This window comes from Hemiscyllium ocellatum, chromosome 6 (genome assembly GCF_020745735.1).
Source record: "Hemiscyllium ocellatum isolate sHemOce1 chromosome 6, sHemOce1.pat.X.cur, whole genome shotgun sequence".
Lineage (NCBI taxonomy): Eukaryota > Metazoa > Chordata > Chondrichthyes > Orectolobiformes > Hemiscylliidae > Hemiscyllium > Hemiscyllium ocellatum.
The window spans coordinates 30,366,098-30,390,471 of record NC_083406.1 but is presented as its reverse complement, the minus strand read 5'-3'; positions in this window follow the sequence as shown (position 1 = coordinate 30,390,471).

The window sequence follows — 24,374 nt, the reverse complement described above, 5'->3', positions numbered from 1 at the left end:
GTCTTTGTATCATCAGAATTCCTTCCCTGAAGAAACCAATGAATGTTTTTAGGACAAATTAGTGGCGCAAGCCATATTTATTGATGCCAGTATTTTGTTTCCACCATATATTAGTGGGCTGTGTTCATTGGGGCATAGAGTAGAAAAGCAAGAAGGATATGTTGAATTTATGTCAGCCATTAGTTTGTTTTCAGTTGGAGCATTGTATTAGGTTCTGGTTGCTGAATTTTTGGAAGGATTGCAGAAGATGTCTTTGAGCATTGTGCCAGAGATGAGAACCTTCACTTATGAAGATAGATTGAAGAAGCAGAGACTATTCTCCTTGTAAAAGAAGAGGCTGAGAGGAAATCAGATTGAAGCTTTCAAAATCATACCGTAAATAGAGAGAAAATGCTCCCTTAAGAATGAGAGGGCACAGATTTAAAATGACTTTTAAAAGAAGAAAAAATATGTGGAAAATCATATACATGCAGCAAGTGGTTAGAGTTTGGAATGGACTGCAATGCGGTAGAGGCAGGTTCAATTGAAGTATTCAAAAGAGAATTAGATGGTTATCTGTAAAAGAGCAATGTACAGGGTTATGGGAAGAAGACAGGGAGAATGATAATATGTATGACGTTCATTTAGGAAACCGGTGAAGACATGATGGGCCAAATGGCCTTTGTTGTTTAAGACATTTGGCCTGAAAATGTGCACTCTGAAGTTTCGTGTAGCCCCGCCCTCTGAGATATAAATGACCATTTCTGGCAGAAGCCAGTCAGTTCAGTTCTAGTTGTCTGTTGTACTGTTAGTCTTGTCGCTATTGTTAACAACCATGTACTTAAGATTTGTTTGACATCTCTTTTAGGTGCTCTGTAACTGGGACTTGACCAGGTTGATGTAGAAAGGATGTTTCTTCTTGTAGGTGAGTATAGAAGTATAGATTATACTTTTAAAATGCGGGGTTTTCTTTTAAGACAGAGATGAGCACATTTTTTTTCTCTTAGAGAGTTGAGAGCTTTTGAAATTCCATTCCACAAAGGCAGTGGATGCAGAATCTTTAAATATTTTTAAGTCAGAGAGATTCCTGATTATTTGAAAGGTTGTTGGGGGCTATACAAGAATGTAGAGTTGAGGTTAAAATCAGATCCGCCACAGTCTTAGTGACTGGCAGCTCAGGCTCTAAGGACTGAGTGACTTACATTCGTTCCTTATTCGTATTAATAAGTCCCTGGATTGTTGGCAGTATATCTAATCAAACTAAGTCCCAGCAGAACCAGGTACCTGCTGTGGGCATTTAGCCTCTATACAACAGCCCAATTTTGTATGTTTGATACTACCATACTGTGTCTACACTAGACATTTCATCGTGTTAAAGGCTGTATGGAAATACATATTTTTTATATGGTTGCTATTATCGAGTGGCCCTCCTCATTCTTCTTTTCATGTTCTTTATCCTGTTTTCTTCTTACATCTTTTTGCAGAGTAACCTAAGAAGATGGGAGAATATGAGTGAGAGTAAAGGAAATTTGCCAATAAAGAGAATTTTTGAAAGGAGAGGGGAAAAAAAAACCTTTCCTGTTCTTTGGTGGTTCTTCTTCGAAACACAAACAGAAAGGATAAGGAAAAAGAAAATAATTAAGCAAAACACATGAACATTAAACAAAGAAAATGAATGCCAAATGTAAACATAAGTCTTAAGATTAGTCCTTTGAAAGATTAAATTCATAGAACTTATTCACAAGCATGGAAAATCAATTATACAAACCCATCATCTACCTTGTTTAAACTGTTTTACCATCGTTCACTAACACTCCTCTGAAATAAATTATTTCAATCACAGTAAGATTATGTTTTTCTTCAATGCCTAAAAATACCATCTATTATTAATCTGGATAATCTTTCCCAACATGAATGTTTTGGAAGCACATTTCATGATGGAAGGAATATTCTCACACAGTAAAACATATCAGGGAAGCTGTTCGGGTGAGGAGCCACTTCAACAGGATACACTTTCAAAAGTTTAAAATTAAATGCTATTGTGCATTTACTCAAGGCAGAGGACCAAATATATGCAAGGAAGTACAAAACCAAAGCAAAAGCTAAGAGATAGGACAAGTGCTGAGGCGTTTGATTACGGTAGGCAGTCGTTTTACACTGGATGTCACATGGATCAGGCAAGAAAAGGAACTGTATATCCATTCCCTGGATAAGTGCAGCTCCAACAGCACTCAGAAAGCTCAATTTAATCCAAGCCAGAGAAGTCTGGTTGAATGGAGCCCTTTCCATCGCTTTATACATTCACTTCCCTCACCATCAATGAACAGTGACAGCAATGTGTCCAGTCTACAAGATGCTCTGCAGCATTTCACCAAGGCTCCTTCTAAAACACATATCAAACCAGTCACCTATACCATCTTGAAGGTCAAGGGAGCAGATGCATTGGAACTTCACCAAACTACAAGTTCCCCTCTAGCATGCACACAATCCTGACCTGGAACTAGATTTCCATACCTACTCAATAGCTGGGAGGAAATCCTAGAACTCCCTCCCTATCCACATGGACTGAAGTTATTCAAGAAGGTAGCCCATCACCACCATGATCACAAGGGCAATTGGAGGTGTGTAATAAAAGCAGGTACAGCCAGCAATGAGACCCAAGTCTCATGAACAAATAAATTGTAAAACAATTTTTTCCATTAAAATGCACTTGGAAGGCAAAGGTTATAACACTAATTGAACTTGCTTAGCTCAGCATAGGTAATGATTGATCTTATACCTTCCTAGTAGGCACACTCAATGCCACAACACATGTTATATTTGCTCAGTGAACAATTTATAGAATCCTTCCAGTGTGGAAGCAGCCCATCAAGTCCATACTGACCCTCCAAAGAACATCCCACTTAAACTCACTCCCTACCCTAACCACCTGCATTTCCCAGAGCTAATCCACCTAACCTCCACATCCCTGGACACTATGGGTAGTATAGCATGACCATTCCACCTAAGTTGCACATCATTGGACTATGGGAGGAAACCAGAAAACCTGAAGGAAACCCAAGCAGACATAGAGAGAATGTGCAAACTCCACACAGACTCATCTGAGGCCGGAATTGAACCTGGGTCCTTGGTCCTGTGAGGTCATGGTGCTAACCACTGAGCCACCATACCAGGGAATGGGGTTAGTCCAAAGTCTTAAAACCATAAACATAGGAACTTAATCAAAATTTTGTCCTAAATTCAAGATTCCTTAGCTCTCTTGAAGAAGCAAGCAAGAGTATGTTCACTTTACCACTTCTCAGTTTCTAGAATGTACATTGGCTGGTTCACTCAAATTTCACGTTTTCCTTTCTCAGTTTCTCATAAGCTACACAATTCCTTTCCATCCCCCAGAAACCACTGAACTGTGGTTTCTGCAGGCCACTTTGATCTCCGCCTAAACTCCCTTCATTCTTTCATTTAGTGTAAAGCAGAGTATTAACCACGGTGTAAAATAGTTCAATAAAATAGAAAACTGTAATCATTTTTAGTCTAAATGTCAGTACTATCTCAATGAGTTAGCTACAATTTCTTGAAAAAAAAACACTGTATAAAGCAATAAAAAAATAAGTTTGTGATCAGACAAAATTCAATTGAGTTGACATACAATGAACCCTTATAATGTGATGTTTGGGCACCATCCAAAGTTCAAATTATAACAAAGGATGTATTATAATCCAGAACTGCTTTCTTGTATATATCTGGCCTCTCCTCTTGGCAAGTCCATCGAGTCATGACTTATCATTGTCTGTTGTGTATTTTGTCTAATTTTGTTTCTCAAATCATCATCTGCATCGTAGACGTTCCATTCTGCTATTTTGGATTGCTTAATTTCGATGCTGTTTTGAAAGAGGAAACAATGCAGCATTTTACTTATGCCCTTTAGTGCAGATGGAATTGTTCCATGAAGTTTGCGAACATTTTCACAGAACTTCATCAGCATAATGCTACTTAAGTTGCTCTTTTAATAGAAAATGATTTGACCTTTCCTGATAAATATGTGTTGGAAACAAACACTGAAGCACCAGAATTTACATTCTGACCTCGCACCTAACAACGTCCCATACATTCTGGATGACATTGTCTTATTTCCTGCCCAGATCTTTGCTAACAGAATCAGATTGTCCCTGGAACATAAGAAGGACAGCCTATCACCCTGATGAAAACCAGTTGGTCCTAAGGTTTGAGGCTAACAATACCTATCTGGTGTTTATCTAACAATGACAATGCCCCAGCTCTAATGAAAACTGATCCTATTGAATTTTAACCAGCGATTTCCAACAAAGGCTTCTCTTCTGACCTTCACACCGTTACATCCAACTTTTGAAAGATATCTATCTAAATCCTCCACTTCCTCACTTATATGCTGCCTATTGGTCACATGTACATTAGCAATATCCAGATTTACACATTCAACATCATGCCTCTTAAACTCCTCATTGATTTGGTACTACTACACTGCTGGCACAACATCCTTTCTTGGATGATCCTCAATTTTCTTTGTTATATGTTGGAAGCATTGCAACCACCGATCTCAGGTCCTACCACAAACTTTGGTTCCATTCCCTGCCCAACCACTATCTCAGACCTAATGAGTCTGTTCTCAAACTCTGTGGTCAGTTGGCTTCAAAATGAGCTTTATCCTCATTTCCTCAAAAACTGCCTACAGGGTAATTGCATTGCAGTGTCATTGTCCATATTACTCCACACTTCAATTCATCAGGCCTTGCCTGCATCACATCTAGACTCAGGAGAAAGTGAGGACTGCAGATGCATCCTGGACCTCCTTCACTGCCAAATTCCAGCCAACCGATGCCTGAAGGAACAACACCTTATCTTCCAGCTTGGGACCCTCCGACCACACAGGATCAATGTGGAATTCGCCAGTTTCCTCATTTCCCCTCCCCCTCCCCCCCACCTTATCCCAGATCCAGCCTTCCAACTCAGCACCACCCCCATGACCTGTCCTACCTGTACATCGTCCTTCCCACCTATCTGTTCCACCCTCCTCTCTGATCTATCGCCATTACCCCTACCTATTGCACTCTCAGCCACCATCTCCCCCAGTCCCACCTCCCTCCCATTTATCTCTCCATCTCCTTGGCTCACAAGCCTCAATCCTGTTGAAGGGCTTTTGCCCGAAATGTCTATTCTCCTGCTCCTTGGATGCTACCTGACTTGCTGTGTTTTTCCAGCACCACAATTTCAACTCTGATCTCTAACATCTGCAGTCCTCACTTTCTTCCAGTAAGCATGCCCCAGCATTAACTTAAGGCTTTTGACTTTCAGTAAGTGTTAAAATAAAACTATCCAGAGTTTCCTTCTAGAGACCTTAAAAAGTAAGTCCGTACCTTCTCAATCTCTCAAATAAACCCATTTCCTTGATCCTCTAAACAGAAGTACTCAAAAGAATAGTAATAACAGAAATACTTTCATAATGCAATGCCTTTTGCCCCAGGACCTCTGCTTAATTTTGCTACTCTGCATCAGGCTCAATCCCATTCCTGCCCAACCGGATCTCCATTAGTTCCAGTGCCCAAGTCCTTCCATTTGAAATTATTGTCCCCTTTCATAAACTGAGCCCACCTTATATCTGATTTTTCTAGCACTGCAAAACGTCTGCCTTACTTTTACCACTTCACTATCTCTGGATTCTCATTTCTCTTCCCCTCTTCTTTGCTCACTATAGGCAGCTGTTTCTTCAGCTATCCATGCCCCAATTGTCTCCCAATTTCCCCTTAGAGGATCCTATGTAAATTATTCTTTAATCTCATTATTTAATACTTCCTTTTTAACTCAGCATTGACTTTATCATAATTACATCTCCAAGAAGTGCTTTAAGATGATTTTCTACAGTAGGAAAGCAAGTTGATGTGTTCCATTAATTCGTTCGAGATTAATTCTTATTTGATTCCTTCAAAATGGGTCGATATATACCTTGGTTTGACATCAACCCTATTCTCAATGTATATAGAGAGGGATCCTACCGGATTCCACGGATAGCTCAGAAAGAACACTCCTGAATGATCTGCTATGGTCTTACCAGATGATAGGGCTGCACTCTCATTAGAAAAAGAAAACTGGAGGTGATTTAGCCTGGTGGCCACCATACCTCAGGCAAAGGGAGAGGTTGAGAAGAAGAGTCAATGTGGGCAGCACGGTGGCACAGTGGTTAGCACTGCTGCCTCACAGCGCCCGGGTTCAATTCCCGCCTCAGGCGACTGACTGTGTGGAGTTTGCACATTCTCCCCATGTCTGCGTGGGTTTCCTCTGGGTGCTCCGGTTTCCTCCCACAGTCCAAAGATGTGCTGGTCAGGTGAATTGGCCATGCTAAATTGCCTGTAGTGTTAGGTAAGGGGTAAATGTATGGGTGGGTTGCACTTCGGCTGGTCGGTGTGGACTTGTTGGGCCGAAAGGCCTGTTTCCACACTGTAAGTAATCTAGAAAGAGTCCTTCATGGTATGGGGATTGAACCCATGCAGTTGGCATCTCACAGCTTCACAACCCAATCATCCAGCTGACTGAAGTAAATCGACCCACTGTTCTGTTGTAGTGTAAGTAAGACACATTTATTTTCAATCAATCTCTGTATGTTTGTGAGTTGCTGGAAAGTGAACAGCATTTCTGAGTTAATGCTAAAGAGTGTACTATTATGTTTCTTGTGCAGATTTAATGGGAGAAGTAATTGGGTAAGACATGGTGGCTCAGTGGTTAGCACTGCTGCCTGGATTCAATTCCATCTCCTGTCTGTGTGGAGTCTGCACAATCTCCCCATGTCTGCATGGGTTTCCTCTGGGTGCTCAGGTTTCCTCCTACAATCCAAAGATGTGCAGGTCAGGTGAATTGGCCATGTTAAATTGCCCATAGTATTCAGGGATGACTAGGTTAAGTGCATTCATTAGTCAGGGGTAAATATAGGGGTACGGGTCTAGATGGGTTATTCTTCGGAGGGTCGATATGGACCTGTTGGGCCGAAGGGCCTGTTTCCACACTGTAAGGATTGTAAAGCCTGAAACCTAGTATGAGGAGCATGATGGGTGATTAACCCAGGCTTATTCACTGTGATAAAACAGTAACATTGCCCAGCAGTAATCACCCTGCTCAGCTCAGCAGGCAGCCCAGATTTGTGAGAGGCTAATGGATTATCCAAGGGAATTTGGGAACTGACCTACGCTGACTGTGCTTTTTTATTAAACCTGGGTGGTAAGTCAGAGCCAAAGTCAACAAATACCACAGAAACTGCTTTTAGAAGCTTGAAGCTGAACTGAAAGGATGAGAGCAGACATTTGGTGATTGAGAAATATTCCAATGTTCTGCAAATAAATCTGCTGCACACCTGGAAAATAGTGTCATCTCTGAGATATATAAAATATACAATAAGCTGAAAGCAACCACTAGCCCTGCTTATAATACATCCTGTACTGCTTGAAGCCAATTTTACCTCCTAAAGGGAAAGTGTATTCTGCATGGAGCTGGTTGCAGAGACTTGCTTAGCTGGAAGAAGAATGTAAACACCACAACAGGGCAGTCAGCACAGTGGAAGGTTCTCTCATAAAGAACTAGTAGCCTGAGTGGAGGATATGCTCAGAAAGACCTGTCCCCAGGGACAGAGATGGAGGAGGTAATGCAACCAGTCATCACTGTCAATGCAAGATGCCTTGCTGAGTGATGCAGGTACAGTGCAGGAAGAGATTTAATTACCTCACACACATTCTCAATGTCAGCCAATGCATCGTCAAATACCAATTGAACTGCTAGAGTCACCATGCCTCCATAACCAAACCTTACCCCACCTGTGAATAGTCTCTAATAAGCATGACTATCCTTCTCCCCCTCTCATATTTAGCATCACTACAAGCTTCAGTTGGACATTGCAGCTTGCAGACACTGCCAGCTATTCTACCATCATTCAACCACATTGTGCCACACTGACTGATACATCTTGCTTTCACTTGCAGGACAAGATGGGATAGAGGCAAAAGTAGCCACTTCTAACCAGAAAGGAACAAGGACAGTTGTATGTACCCTTCTCCAATGGAGGAAGTAGTGCTGAGAGACTTGATGAAGTCTTAAATAAGACCATGGGTAAAGTTGAGGCTGAGTCCATAGAAACTCTGTTCTAACCTAGTCCACCATCTCACATCCCACTTTTGCATTCTCACAATGTATATTCTGATTTACATGTGCAGATAATGTAAATGTGCACCTCTTGTCTTCACTCCCTTCCCAAACAGAAACTGCATCTTTTGTGCCTTTCTCCTTTCAAATAGCCAAGACCTGTCACTTGACCAGAGGCAGTGACACAAGAACAGGAAGGCTAAGAAGAACGGGAGAGCAGTGATGGTGCAACACTGTCACTCAATCTCACATTTACAGAAACGTTGTCAGATCCTGGAACTGCACATTCTTTAGTGCGAGGCATATAGGCAAGATATGGTGGACTCATCAAGCACACAGCTAGGGCAGGGGAAGAGTCCTGGCAAAATGTCTACTGACACTGTCAAGGAGAATGAATTACCGACTTGACACGAGGCTTTGCATAGTGACTGGAGACTGCATCTTCCAGTTTGGAAGTAAGGACCAACTCGACAAGGATTTGGCCAGAACCATCATGATGCAATTCCTAATGGATGCTGACTCTGTTTTAATTGCAACATGTGGGGAAGCCACTCAATGTCTGGGTGCTGCAGTGGATGTTTTGACTGATCTCATGCTATGTCAGACTGTTGCTATGTGGGCTTAGAGTACTACCAGGAGAAAGTGAGGACTGCAGATGCTGGAGATCAGAGCTGAAAATGTGTTGCTTGAAAAGTGCAGCAGGTCAGGCAGCATCCAAGGAGCAGGAGAATCTATGTTTTGGGCATGAGCCTGAAGAATGCTCATTTTCAGCTTAGATTACTGCCAGTGTGACTGTGGAGACCAGCGCTCAAAGGGATTTGCAGGTTCACCAAACACTCCAACAATCTCTCCTTTAATAGATTAGTAGGACTTTGGAGTTGCATCTTGGAATGACAGTGTGTCCAGGGAGCTTGAGGAGGCTGCCCACGCTTAGGTGGGCATTCCTGTCACACCACTGTAAATAATTCTGGCAGTGTCCCAGATGCTCTGCCAACTCAGACTGCTACTACCTATACTGAGAGGCTGTTGTCTGAAATTAGGCCCTCAAGGTTCAGAGGTGCTCAAGGAGATGCTCCAAGCTCATCTGCAGTCTTCCATTCTGTCCACTTGCTATGGTGTGGCCATTGAGGTAGAACAGTGTAGAAGCACTAGGCCAGGCAAGGGCATCTGCAGGACAGGCATTGAACAAGAGTGATTATTTAGATAGTTTGTTGGCTTGGGATGGTTGTTTTGTATTGACTCTTATTTCTGCAGGGTGGCCAATAGGATGCTGTGGTGGTCAGCAATAGGAGGTAACTTAATACTGAAAGACTGAAGCGACTGGGCTTGTATACCCTTGAGTTTAGAAGACTGAGAGGGGATATGATTGAGACATATAAGATTATGAAAGGATTGGACACTCTGGCAGCAGGAAACATGTTTCCGCTGATGGGTGAGTGCCGAACCGGAGGACACAGCTTAAAAATATGGGGTAGACCATTTAGGACAGAGATGAGGAGAAACTTCTCCACCCAGAGAGTGGTGGCTGTGTGGAATGCTCTGCCCCAGAGGACAGTGGAGGCCCAGTCTCTGGATTCATTTAAGAAAGAGTTGGATAGAGCTCTCAAAGATAGTGGAATCAAGGGTTATGGAGATAAGGCAGGGAGCGGATACTGATTAGGAATGATCAGCCATGATCATATTGAATGGCGGTGCAGGCTCGAAGGGCTGAATGGCCTACTCCTGCACCTATTGTTTATTGTCTATTGGAAAGTAAAGTGTGGGATTATTGATGAATGAGGAATTAGAGTAGTTGGATTTGGATGTCAGGGGTTGGGGTGCATTTGATTGGGAGGTAAAAGGAGAGCATTCAGGTTAAGACTTACTCAGGAATTACACTGGATTTAAATCCTCTAAATTTTCCTGAGTAATTATTAGACTTAAGTGAATTGGAACCCTCCAGATCCTCCAACACTTAGGGATTTCTTTGAGGTGTTTCAGACATCAGAAAATTTCCCTGAAGAGATTTCAAATTCCTGTGTAATTCTCACAGAGTGAACTACATGGAGACTTCTGACCAGTTCTTTGTGCAACTCCAGTTTACAGTGTAGAAATGAATATTTGGTCATCAGGGTTTCAGGGCCTATGTATTTATTTTTCCATGTATATATGCACATCTCCATGTATTACATAGTCTTCCACAATGATTACTTATATTTCCTGTCTGAAGCATCTTAATTTGGCTCATAACCTCTACTTGATCTGTCATTATTCTATCATTTAACTACTATGTGCACAACTGTTTGCTTCTTTCTATGTTCTTATCAAACGGAGGAAGTTACAGAACTTTCATAGCTGATATGCTGTGATGATTGTATTGTCTATTGGATTGAAGGAAGCAAATTCAATAATAACAACTTAATAATTTGCTAATTATAGCAATTTAAATTAAACCACTTGCAACGCAATAGGCAAAGTGGGACTTGGAACTCTTTCCAAAAACTGGCCTAGGCATGCTGGGCTGAATGGCCTTCTGCAAGTATTAACCTATGAATTCTATTATAATTATTGGGGGTCTTGGAAGATTGAATTGCGAAAACTTATGAACATAACTAACAAAATAAATATAATCTTTTTTTTAATGCCTGGCTTGGTTTTTTTTCCTCAAGTTAATGTCAATGATCAGTAAACTTTGTCTGTACAAAAATTGAATAATTTGTCTGGGACAAAGACTTGGAAAATAACCGCTTTTAACTGTTTACGTATTGCAGCTGAATTGAAGGAACCACTGACTGAGCTAAAATAAGACAAAAGCATTCCTCTGCCATATATGTACATTGATTATAATGTCAACTCTGTTAAGAGGAACAGAAAATACTGAAAACACTTGTCAGGGTAGGCAAGATTTAAACCACAGACAAAGTTAATCTCTGGCTTTTAAAAAAAACTAGGTTGTAGGTATCACTGGCAAAGTCAACATTTAATTATCCATCCATAATTGCCCTTGATTTGCCTTCTTGAACTGCTGTTTTCCATGCAGTGTAGGCATAAGGCTATTAGGGAGGAAGCACCAAGGTTTTGATCCAGTGACAATGAAGGAATGTTCCATCAGCGAATCGTATACCATATTGTGAGTTAGTAATTTGTATAAATAACACAAATCTGGTATATCACATCAGTGTAAGATAAGGCAGCAGAATACAGCCTTGAACCTTCAGGATGCTAATTTGGGAGAGGTGTCATGAAGAAGTTCAAGCAATGAGTCTAGTCACATAAAATTGCAATTACCTCTCCTTTGAGTAGGCAAGGAAGGTGGAAACAAGGATAAATACAAAGGTGAGTTCATCCTAGCATCCCCTTCTTGCTAACTCAGCAATTAATTGCAAGGCCAAAAGATTCTTGTCCTGCCAGCGCATAAGGTCTCTATGTGGGCAATTAAAGACAACTGACAGGCTTCAATCCACCAGTGGTTCAATTACCTGCCTTCCCAGCAAGCAAGAAAAATGGACTGTTCCCAAACTGATTTAATTTGATTTACTATTGTCTTGTGTACCAAGGTTTGGTGAAAAGTGTTGTCTTATGTGATTTACAGGCAGACCGTACTATACATTGGAATGAGAGTAATAATGCAGAGTGCAGCTGCTGAGAAGGTGCAGAGAGAAATCAATATTAACATTGAAGAGATCCATTGAAAAATCTGATAACAGCAAGGAAGAAGTTGCCCTTGAATCTGTTCATACATGTATACAAATATTTATATCTTCTACCTGATGGAAGAGGGTGGAAAGGACTACAACTGGGATGCAGTGGGAAGTATAGATGAAGTCAATGGTTGGGAAGCTGGATTGCAATGGGCTGGACTGTATTCACAACTCTCTGTAGTTTCTTGTGGCCTTGGGAACAGCAGTTGCCATACCATGCTATGATGCATCCAGAGAGGATGCATTATAACATGCATCTATAAAGATTTGTAAGAATCTTTATAGACATGCCAAATTTCCTTACCCTCTTGAGGAAGTAGAGGCATTACTATGCTTTCCGGGTTTGGGATTGGCCTTGATTGACCACTGAAAGACATTCTCCTGCCCTTGCCTATGACTCCCTGTTGCCATCATTCCCAACCTTTGGCACGCAAAAGAAAAAGATTTACCTTCTCACTAATAAATTGCCTGGTGTCTATGACTTCAGGATGAGCTCTAACACCCAGGAGCTTCGAGCTTCTGATTGGCTTGCATCTTCAGGTGAGGCCAGGCTCATTCACCAAAGAGCTGACCAATCAGCTCTTAATAAACCGGTTGAAAATGTGTTGCTGGTTAAAGCGCAGCAGGTCAGGCAGCATCCAAGGAACAGGAAATTCGACGTTTCGGGCATAAGCCCTTCATCAGGAATGAGGAAAGTGTGTCCAGCAGGCTAAGATAAAAGGTAGGGAACATCATCTATTGCATCCGCTGCACCCGATGTGGCCTCCTCTATATTGGGGAGACGGGCCGCCTACTTGCGGAACACTTCAGGGAACACCTCTGGGACGCCCGGACCAACCAACCCAACCACCCCGTGGCTCAATACTTTAACTCCCCCTCCCAATCCACCAAGGACATGCAGGTCCTTGGACTCCTCCATCGCCAGAACATAACGACACGATGGTTGGAGGAAGAGCACCTCATCTTCTGCCTGGGAACCCTCCAACCACAAGGGATGAACTCAGGTTTCTCCAGTTTCCTCATTTCCCCACCCCCCCCACCTTGTCTCAGTAGATTCCCTCGAACTCAGCACCGCCCTCCTAACCTGCAATCTTCTTCCTGACCTGTCCGCCCCCACCCCACTCCGGCTTATCACCCTCACCTTGACCTCCTTCCACCTATCACATCTCCATCACCCCTCCCCCAAGTCCCTCCTCCCTACCTTTTTTTTGGCCTGCTGGACACACTTTCCTCATTCCTGATGAAGGGCTTATGCCCGAAACGTCAAATTTCCTATTCCTTGGATGCTGCCTGACCTGCTGCACTTTAACCAGCAACATATTTTCAGTTCTGATCTCCAGCATCTGCAGATCTCACTTTTTACTTAATAAACAGGTTAACAAGCTCATCCACTGAACTTGGTCGCTGATGGGAGCAGAGAATCAATTGCCACTGAACATGGTCAAACCCCATCCTTGTCACAATTAGGTTGCAAAATCCAAAAGCATGACCTTAGATTGAATGTTCAAGTAAAGGTGTTAACTTCCAAGGTATGGTTAGATTGTAGATCAAGCCTGCAAGTCTTCTTTTGATTAAATGAGCTAAGATAGACCAGATGAGCTTATTTTGGAAGCATATTAAGAGTTGGTTGCAACTTCTACATGCTGTGGTGATGTATTGTGTTGTCATGCATATTGCACAGATCCTGTATCTATCCCCATGCTGTACCCTCATGTATTAGTCAACATTGAAAATGATTAAACAGCAATGTAGAATTATAAGAAGCATATCAGGGATTTTCTCTGGCAAAGTTTCAATGGGAAGTTGGCATGATATGCTTTGCCTGTGCCTGATGTGACTGCGGCTGACCTCCGCATATTGCTTTGGGGGTCAGACTAATGTGAAGGATTTTTTCAAGGCTCTCAATGGGATTGCTGCTCTCGGAAGAGAGTTTGATTGGGAGGACAGCGTGTACAGCAAAAGCAGCCAGGATGTCTGGAGGAGCAGTTGAAGAAGAATCCAGATGTTTACGTCTGGGGATGTTTAATGAGACGTGCTGCTGCTACAACATGGGCACCGACAATGTGAATGACATGAAAAATCATAAAATTGGAATCAGTAATAAATTTTTAAAAAGAGTTAAAGGCAAAGCATCGAATAGATCAAATCACAGAAATTTTACTTGCACAGAATGAGGCCATTCCATCAGCTAAAATAGAGCCTTCCAGCCTATTTCCACTTTCCAGCTCTTGATCTATAGCCCCAAAGGTTAGGGTACCTTAAGTGCATATCAAACGTATTTTGGCAAGATTTGAGGATTTTTGTCTTGACCATACTTATTTAATTCTGTCCACTGATAGACTTTTTCCATTTAGTCTTTCTAGAGGGCTCATAATTTCTGAAACTTCAATTAATTCCTCCCTCAGCCTCAGCAAAACCAAAATACTTTGGTGGAAATGGTGGAAATCAGAAAATTAAAAAAATAGAAAATGCAGGAAACACTCAGAAGGTCAGCAGCACCTGCACTAGCAGAGATGGAGTTAACATTTCAGGTCTACAAACTTTCTTCAGAATCTTCTGCTTCCTCTGGCCCACTGAACACAACGCCAGCCTTTCCAATGCTTCCTCAGGGTTAAAAGTCTTACCAGGCTGCAACATTCATGTTAAAGATCTGGTTAAGGACCAGTGATCTTTCCTTTCAAGTAGACAAAGGGTCTGATTTTCCATGTCAGGGTGATTGTGCTCAGTCGAGAGAAATCACTGGCTCCAAGCACTATGAATTCTTGAGGTAGTTTGGGAGGAGATCCTGCCCGGCACTGCAACATTCTGGTCAAAGTTTAAAAAAGAAAGATGAAAAAATTAATATTTTACTCACTCCCTTCACCCCCATCTGCTCCACTTGCCATATCCTTGCCACCCTATACCCCTCTACCCATCACATTGTTCATCATATGCCTTCATCACCTTCTTCCCATTTACCCGTTCCCTTCATTTAGCCACTAGGCCACCTTATGCCTACCCACCCATTCCCATAGTCCTTCTATAGCTCTAAACCACTGTATGCCTGTCTACCTATCCATTGTAGCCCCTCATACCCCTATGCCATCCAATGCATATCTATCCATCTCCTATGGCCCTAAAATCCCTAAGGCACCATCATCCCTCTGGTCTATCTGTACCAACTCAACTGGCAAAGTTCAGGAGGCATACAGACAGTCTAATGCTGTTACCATTGGAAAGAAATTCTTATTTGTAATAAAAGGAAGAGTAAATACAATAAAATACCTTCAAACATTTTATATAAGAGCTTAATCCTTAATTACTTAAGGATACTTATTCTCTTGTGTAACTTAACATTCCCATTCAATAAGCAGTTGGAGTTCTTGACCAAATTGTTCACTTCATTGGTATCTCATTGTGAAAATGATAGTTTGGAAAAAGAATCATGTTGCTTAAATCCTACAATGGCTTTACATAGCCAGATAGTTTCAAATACCAAGAAGTATGATTTTGTTGTGGTTCTGTTCGCCGAGCTGGAAGTTTTTGCTGCAAACGTTTCGTTCCCTGGCTAGGGAACATCATCAGTGCTATTGGAGCCTCCTGTGAAGCGCTGCTTTGATGTTTCTTCTGGTATTTATAGTGGTTTGTTCTTGCCGCTTCCGGGTGTCAGTTTCAGCTATAGTAGTTTGTATGTGGGGTCCAGGTCGATGTGTCTGTTGATGGATGTTCTTGCCGCTTCCGGGTGTCAGTTTCAGCTGTAGTGGTTTGTATATGGGGTCCAGGTCCATGTGTCTGTTAATGGAGTTTGTGGATGAATGCCATGCCTCTAGGAATTCCCTGGCTGTTCTCTGTCTGGCTTGTCCTATGATGTTAGTAGAGAGAACACCCAACGGAGAATTCACCACAAGGGTACACAGGAAAACAACACACACAGACCAAGTCCTAAACTATGAAAGTAACCACCCCAACACACACAAACAAAGCTGCATCAGGACACTATTCAAAAGAGCCACAACACACTGCAGTACACCAGAACTGCGAAAAGAGGAAGAGGAACACCTATACAAGGTATTCGCCAAAAACGGATACCCACGCAACTTTATCACCAGATGCCTAAGAGATAGACCACGGAACGAGGACATGCCACAACCAAAAGGACTAGCCACACTACCATACGTCAGGAGCGTCTCAGAACTGACAGCCAGACTACTGCGACCCTTAGGACTCATAACAGCACACAAGCCAACTTCCACACTCAGACAACAACTCACTAGAACAAAGGACCCAATAGCCAGCACGAGCCAAACTAACGTAGTTTACAAAATACCATGCAAGGACTGCACAAAACACTATATAGGACAAACAGGAAGACAGCTAACAATCCGCATCCATGAACATCAGCTAGCCACAAAATGACACGACCAGCTATCCCTTTAAGCATACACTCAGACAACCAGGAACATGAATTTGACTGGGAAAACACTACCATCATAGGACAAGCCAGACAGAGAACAGCCAGGGAATTCCTAGAGGCATGGCATTCATCCACAAACTCCATTAACAGACACATGGACCTGGACCCCATATACAAACCACTACAGCTGAAACTGACACCCGGAAGCGGCAAGAACATCCATCAACAGACACATCGACCTGGACCCCACATACAAACTACTACAGCTGAAACTGACACCCGGAAGCGGCAAGAACAAACCACTATAAATACCGGAAGAAACATCAAAGCAGCACTTCACAGGAGGCTCCAATAGCACTGATGATGTTCCCTAGCCAGGGAACGAAACGTTTGCAGCAAAAACTTCCAGCTTGGCGGACAGAACCACAACAATGGACACCCAAGCTACAAATCTTCAACCAGACTTTAAGTATGATTTTGTTTCTAATGCCATTTTATATTTGGACCATTCCTTGAAACCTTTGGCAGTGCCAATTAGTTTATGCATTTCTTACACACAAGCTTGTTTCTTTTTAGAAATTCCAAAGGGTCCCTTATCTCTCCCAAAGAATATCTTACACCACCAAACTTGTTCAGGGATCAGATCCAAAAGTGTACTTTACCTTTGTAAAAATAGGTAAAGATAAATTTTTCCAAATTTTGAGAAAATTTGTAACTCAGGTTGAGATTCTGGATGTAGGTTTGCTCACTGAGCTCAGCTTAGTGAGAAAACCTACATCCAGAATAAAATTTTCCTCCATCTCTCACTCTCCCACTCTCCCCAAGCTCCACCAAAACTAACTGATGTAACCTAATGCCCTCTTCCCATCCTCAATGTCACCTGAGACACCCTATGCCAACTTAGTACCTTATTCTGTCCATTGTCCTTTCCCTCTTCGCCTACCATGCCAACTCAGAGTTTCCACACGTATTTATAGAAAAAGGCGAAAGACAATATCATTTTATTATTTTAAAGAGGTGACAATACTAGTTACTTACTTAAATAACTCCAGGAGATTGGTGAAGTATGATTTACCTTTCATAAACCCATACTTGCTTTATCAAATCAGATTAATTCTTTTCAAATGTTCTGTTATTATAATTTTTATAACAGGCTCTAGCATTTCTCCCCATTTGATGTTAGACTAACTGGTCTATAAGTCTGTATTTTTTACTTGCCTCCCTTTTACATTTGCCACCCTCCAGTCTGCAGGAACTGCTCCAGAGTCAGTAGAATTTTGCAAAAAGACAACCAACACATCCAGGGCCACTTAGAAGAAGAAGAATCCCTACAGTGTGGAAACAGATCATTTAGCCCAGCAAGTCCACACCAACCCTCCAAAGACTAACCCACCCAGACCCATTCCCTTATTTCCTCTACATTCCCCCCTGACTAATGCACCTAAATACACAAGCAATTTAGCATGGTCAACCTGCACATCTTTGGATTGTGGGAAGAAACCACACAGACATGGGGAGAATGTGCAAACTCCTCACAGTCAGTCGCCGAGGCTGGAATTGAACCCAGGTCCCTGGTGCTGTGAGGCTGCAATGCTAACTGAGCCACTGTGCCACCCACTTCTTTTATATTCTCAGACACAGATTATCAAATCTGGGTGATTTGTTAGCATTTAACTCCAGTAATTTCTACAGCACCATTTTCTTACTAATATTGATTTCTTCAGTAACATTGGTCTGGCAGTTAGTATTAGTTTCATGAAGTATTTAATAGGTAAATATAACAGTCTAACACCTACCCTTCCTTGTGGCGAAATTTCTACCCAATGTCCTGATAACACCATGACCCTCCATCACTATGCATTCATTTCAGGCTTCAACTGAGAACCCACTTTGGTTTCCTTGTCAAGTTTTCTCTACATCTCGTTTGTTCAGCATGTCTGCTAAGAAAGAAAGCTAATTATTAATGCGGTGAGTTGATTTGTGTACAAGGTGTCTAATAAACAATAATCCTCCTTAATCACTAACCACTGCTACCTATGAGAAATTCACAAAGCTGCTTGTCAAAAGCATATAAGATGGAGAAAAAAAGCTCCCCTTAAGCTGTGCTGGACTTCTCATCTGATGCTGGCAAAAATTGTCAGCCAGAATTCAATCAGATTTCACCCATTATTTTGTATGCTAGCAATGAAGTCCAAGTTGTGTTCACTGCTTTGATATTGTTGGGTGTGACATGGTAGCTCAGTGGTTAGCACTGCTGCCCTACAGCACTAGAGATCTGGGTTCGATTCCACCCTTGGTCTGTGGCAAGTATGCACACTATCCCTACATCTGGTTCTCCCACAGTCCAAAGATGTCCAGGCTAGATGGATTATCATACTAAATGACCCACAGTGTGCAGGTAAGGTGGGCTATCCATGGGGAAGGTGGGGCTACAGGGGTAGGCTAAGGAGTGGATCTGGGAGAGAGACTCCTTAGATAGAGTGGGCTGAATGGCGTCCTTCCACACTGTGGGAATTCTGTTTGTTGCTGAGACTATTTGGAAGGATAAATAACACATCCAGTGTGCTTTGAGATCCAGTTTTATTCCCTACCCAAGATTGTATGTTATCATCAAAGTGGGTGAAGTTAAACTTATTAGATTCAAATCACTTTGAACATATCTTCAACATGGACCAGTATTTAAACTGAGTGCTATAAAACGAAAGGCTTAATGATAATTAAGTCATGAAAAATATATGTAAACAACACATCCTTATTTAGAAAATAGGACAAACTTTATGATCACAGGTTTGAAGATGGCTTTTTAAAGAGAGTGGAAAGATATTCTGCTTTATTGTGTATCTGTGTGCAACCTGCCTTTTAACAAAAATCTGACAAGGAAAACTCTGAAAAGTTAAGGTGTCAACACATGACTTAGCATGTTTTTGAATATTTGCGATATATTACATGATACTTTGGATGCTAACCCCTCAGTTTTATATCCTCAGTCATCTGTCCTTTGCTCTTACAGCTATTCTGTTTTTACTAGGCTGAGGAGAGATTTGAAGATACATGTTTCTGAAATATTTTGTACCAGCCCTATTCCAGATCAATCAACAATTACCTTCCCATCCACTGAGAAATCTCCAGATTAACAAGATTTCAGTCCAACTAAAGCATAAATTCAACAAAGAAACATAAGGCCTGCACTGAATTGAGACTGAGTTTTTGGTTTATTCACTTGTGAGACATGGATGTCGCTAGCTGGGTCAGCCTGTATTACCGGTTCTTAATTGAAAAGGTGGTGATGAGCTGGCTTCTTAAACTGCTGCGGACCATACCATGTGGGTAGATCCACAATCCTGATAAGGAGGGTACTCCAAGATTTTTGACCCATCAACAACAAAGGAACAATGGTATATTTCCACGTCAAGATGGTGAGTGGCTTGGAGGTGAACTTGCACACAGTGGTGTTTCCATGCATCTGCTGCCCATGTCCTTCTAGATGAGGGAGGAATACTTCAGATCCACTGAAGGAGACAGATTCTGAAGTAGAGTCACTGAACCCAAAACATTAACTCTAGTTTCTCTTCACAGATGCTGCCAGACTTGATTTCTTAAACTGCTGCAGACCTGGAACTCCTGTTTTTGTGTCTGATTTCCAACATCCGCAGTTCTTTCAATTTTTATTTAGTGATGGAGAGAGTAAATGGTTATGGATGTGATGTTAATCAAGCAGGTTGCTTTGTCCTGGATGATGTCAAGCTTCTTGAGTGTTGTTGGAGCAAGTGAGGAGTATTCCATCACATTCCTGACTTGTGCCTGTAGATGGTGAACAGGCTTTAGGGAATCAGGAAGTGCTACAGGAGTCTTAGCCTCTGATCCTCTCTTTCAACCATAGTATTTATATAACTAGTCCGGTTCAATTTCTGGCCAATTATAACCACCCATGATGCTGATAGTGGGGGATTCAGTCATGGTAACATGATTGAATATCAAGGGGCAATAGTTAGATTGTCTCTTATGGAGATGATGATTGCCTGACATTTGTGTGGTGTGAATGTCACATGCCACTTTTCAGTCTACACCTCGATATTGTCCATGTCTCATGGCATTTGGGTATGGATTCCTGCAGTTTGTGGAGCATCTCTAATGGTGCTGAATATTATACAATCATCAGTGAACATTCCCACTCTGAAAGAAGGCCTAAGCTGAAGTAACTGATGACTGTTAGACCTGGGACTCTACCCTGAGGAATTCTTGCAGAGATGTTCTGAAGTTGTGATGATTGATTCCAATATCCACAATCATTTTCCTATGTGCCTCCATTTTACTGTTTTATCTTCATCTATACCTAATTTTGTGCAGCTAAGATGAATTGAATAAGCAAGTGTATGAGAAAACAAAAGACTTGCTCAGTTTACACTCTCAAAAGGTTGTTGCTGAGTTATTAAAACTGACTCAGTCCCACAGAATAGAAGATAATTCACACATCCATATGTGAGTCTGGGGAAATAAAATGCATAAAATTTGTCCATGACATCAGCTATGTTGGAACTCAGCAATGAATTATAATGGCCTTGTTTTCCATGAATGAATCAAATTTCATTGCTTTTTCCCGTGCCAGTGAAATTAGGATCTATTAGAAATGGGGCAGGACTTGGCATCAGATTGGGTAAGGCTTAGAATCTCTCCACAATGTTATGAAAATTCAGACCTAGTTGTAAGTTGTTTTGAAAGATGGATAGGATCGCTTGAATGACTCTACATAGTTGTTGATTTTTCTGCTCTATGTCTCACCATGAAAGTTACCTTTCGAGCTTGGCAACTTGGAAATTAGTGAAGATGATGCAATGAAGAGACAAAGTCTTTACTTGATGCAGTAAAGAGAGACTTGAAAGTGAGACTGAGTGACTGCAGTGAAGCAAAGAAAATCCACTCCAAGCAGGTCAGCTGGACAAAGCCAGTGCCAAATTAGCAGCTAATTTCAAGTATTTAAAAAAAAATTCACGCTGATGCTAAAACTGCTCTAAGTCCTTAGTCACAGTGATATGAAGAATGCATTGTTAATTCAGCAGGAAGTGCCTGTATCAGTATAATCAGAGCAGTTGCTGTGGTTAGCACTGCTATATTTCACTTTACTTTATTTGAAATTCTTGCAGCCACATGTGGCACAATTCTACTTTGATGACAGAGCAGAGGTGAAAAGACAAGCAGCTTTCCTCAATCAGTCTAAAACTGGCAAGTGTCATGCATTTCAATTAGAATGTGATGATCTCTGTTTGCTTCCCACTTGACACTAGTGACTGCCACATCATTCCACTTCTCAACTGATCAAGGGATGAGACTGTATATTACATTTCAGGCACACAGCAGGTGCTGGAGGTGACATAGCACCTGATTTATGGATAAATGTTCTGCAGCAATTAAAGACTTATTTTCAGGGCAAAGCTTTGAACATTCCTTATGAAATGAAACTTTTTTTGGCTGAAGATTTTCTTTGAACACTTTGGTTACTAGGGACAAAAATATCTGAGCTGGGAGAAAATGCTGTTTCACTGATTGTCAAAATCATTGACTAGTTACAAAAAAGTAATGGACGACAAGTATTGGGCAGTTTAGATGTCTATGAGTGAGATTGCAGGGGCATGGATGTGTGGGTGGTTGGAGAGGAGAGCACCATGTAAAATCCCCAAGTGGATGTCCATTCAGACTAGCAGCCTAAATTGTTCTTGTTTCATGCTAACCTAATTCATTCGTTGAGTTTCTATTTGGAGGCAGAGGATGCTGAAAACAAGCCTCATTTCAGCATCTTTTGACAGTTTTGTTTCCCGGGGAAATACATCTCACGAGGCCTTTGGTGGAATGTTGGAGATTTTCATTTTAAAAGCTAAAGCAGCCTGCAAAAAATGTAAAAAAATTATAAAACTGTCTGAATCAATTTTTCAACAATGTTAGTCCACATTTGAGCCATATTTTGTTTGCTCGTCATCATCTAATTGCTTGCTCTATCATTTTTTACCTGACTCTTGTTTTTACTGCTGGCCAATACTTGTTTATAACCACATTATCTGACATTGTTCAATGTGGGCGTTATCTTTAGAAATCTTAATTAGGTGGCTATGAGATTGGAACTAGAGAGGGTCAAAGCTTCCATGTGCTAAATTGTCACTATAATGGGCATATCCCAAATTCCAGAGACAGTGCGGGAACGGACTGGAGTTCCAGAGCAAAGCAAGGCATGTGGGGGTGGGACAATTTGACTGCAGTAGCCAAAGGATAGCAATGTACACAATGGACTGCTCCTCAGTGGCATTTCTTACTGGCACACTGATCTTCCTGAGCCTGCCATCCCATCAGCCTGGCTCCTCACTGGGAGTTATCACAAAAGTAAATGGGCGAGATCATGGCTCTGCAGATTCAGAGTTGTAACTCAATCTGACCCAACCATGACCCCACTGTGGGGGTCTGGTGAGTAATTAGGAAGGAACAGTAAAATATGCAGGCAAAATAAGTATCCTCCTTCCCTTCCATTAGAAATTTTCATGATTGCTAGAAAGGATTGGAAAGGGGCAGCACAGTGGCTCAGTGGTTAGCACTGCTGCCTCATAGCACCAGGGGCCCAATTCCACTTTCGGGAAACCTGAAGGGTCTGTGTAGAGTTGGCACATTCTCCCCGTGTCTGTGCCGGTTTCCTCCAGTTGCTCCGATTCTTCCCACAGACCAAAGATATGCAGGTTAGGTGGATTGGCCATTCTAAATTGTCCTGTAGTGTTCAGGGATTTGTAGGTTAAGTAGATTAGCCTTTGGAAATGCAGTCTGGGGAGTGGTGGGTCTGAGTAGGGTGATGTTCGGAGGGTCACTGTAGACTCAAAGGACCAAATATTGTGCATCCACACTGTAGGGATTCTATGATTCCCTCCTGAATTCCTAACCAGATTCCCAGCCCCACTCAGACCACATAATTTCAACATCAAAAATAGGCTGAAATTTCTTTGTGGGAAATTTCCAAACCTTCTCTTAACATTAAATGCAACTGGATTTGGTGAAGTTTCAGTTTATCTGCCATCAGGGAGTGCATGCACCACATTGAAAAGTTGCACGAGCACCTTTCAGCTCCCCCCCATGTGACGGCCTCCTCACCTTCCCCATATTGTATTTTGAGATGGAAGCCCATCAGCTGAATTTAATGATGGGACAGTGGAAAACCAAGCCATGTACTAGGTGTAGGTCCTATACGTAGTCAAGAGTGGAGTACTGGAAAAACACAGCAGGTCAGGCAGCATCCAAGGAGCAGGAGAATCAACATTTCGGGCAAGAGCTTTTCATCAGGAATGAGGCTAGGAGCTGAGGGTGTGGAGAGATAAATGGAAAAGGGTGGGGCCAGGGAGAAGGTAGCTGAGAGTGTGATAGGTGGATGGAGGTGGGGGTAATGGTGATAGGTCGGAGGGGAGGGTGGAGTGGATAGGTAAGAAGGAAGATGGACATGTAGGACAAGTCATGAGGGCTGTGCCAAAATGGAAGGTTGGATCTGGGATAAGATGGGAAGAGGGGAAATGAGGAAATTGGTGAAATCCACATTGATGTCATGTGGTTGGAGGGTCCTAAGGCAGAAGATGAGGCGTTCTTCTTCTGGGCATCGGGTAGTTAGGGTGTGGCGATGGAGGAGGCCCAAGACCTGCTTGTCCTTGGTGGAGTGGGGAGGGAGAGTTAAAAAGTGTTCAGCCATGGTGCTGTGGGTTCGGTTGGTGTGGGTGTCCCAGAGATGTTCTCTGAAGCGCTCTGTGAGTAGGCATCCCGTCTCCCCAATGTAGAGAAGACCACACAGGGAGGAACAGTTACAGTAGATGTGCAGGTAACACTCTGATGGATGCGGAAGCCTCCTTTGGGGCCTTTGACGGTACTGAGGGGAACGGGAGGTTTGGGCGCAGGTTTTACAATTCCTGCAGTGGCAGGGGAAGGTGCCAGGAAGGGAGGCTGGATTGGTTGGGGATGGTGGACCTGGCAAGAAAGTTGGGAATGGTCTTTACGGAAGGCGGATAGGGGAGGGGAGGAAAACATATCTCTGGTGTTGGGGTCTGTTTGTAGGTGGCAGAAATGGCAGAAGATGATGCGATGTATACCGAGTTTGGTGAGGTGGTTCTGTTCTTGTTCTGGTTGGAGGGATGGGGTTCAAGGGTGGGGAT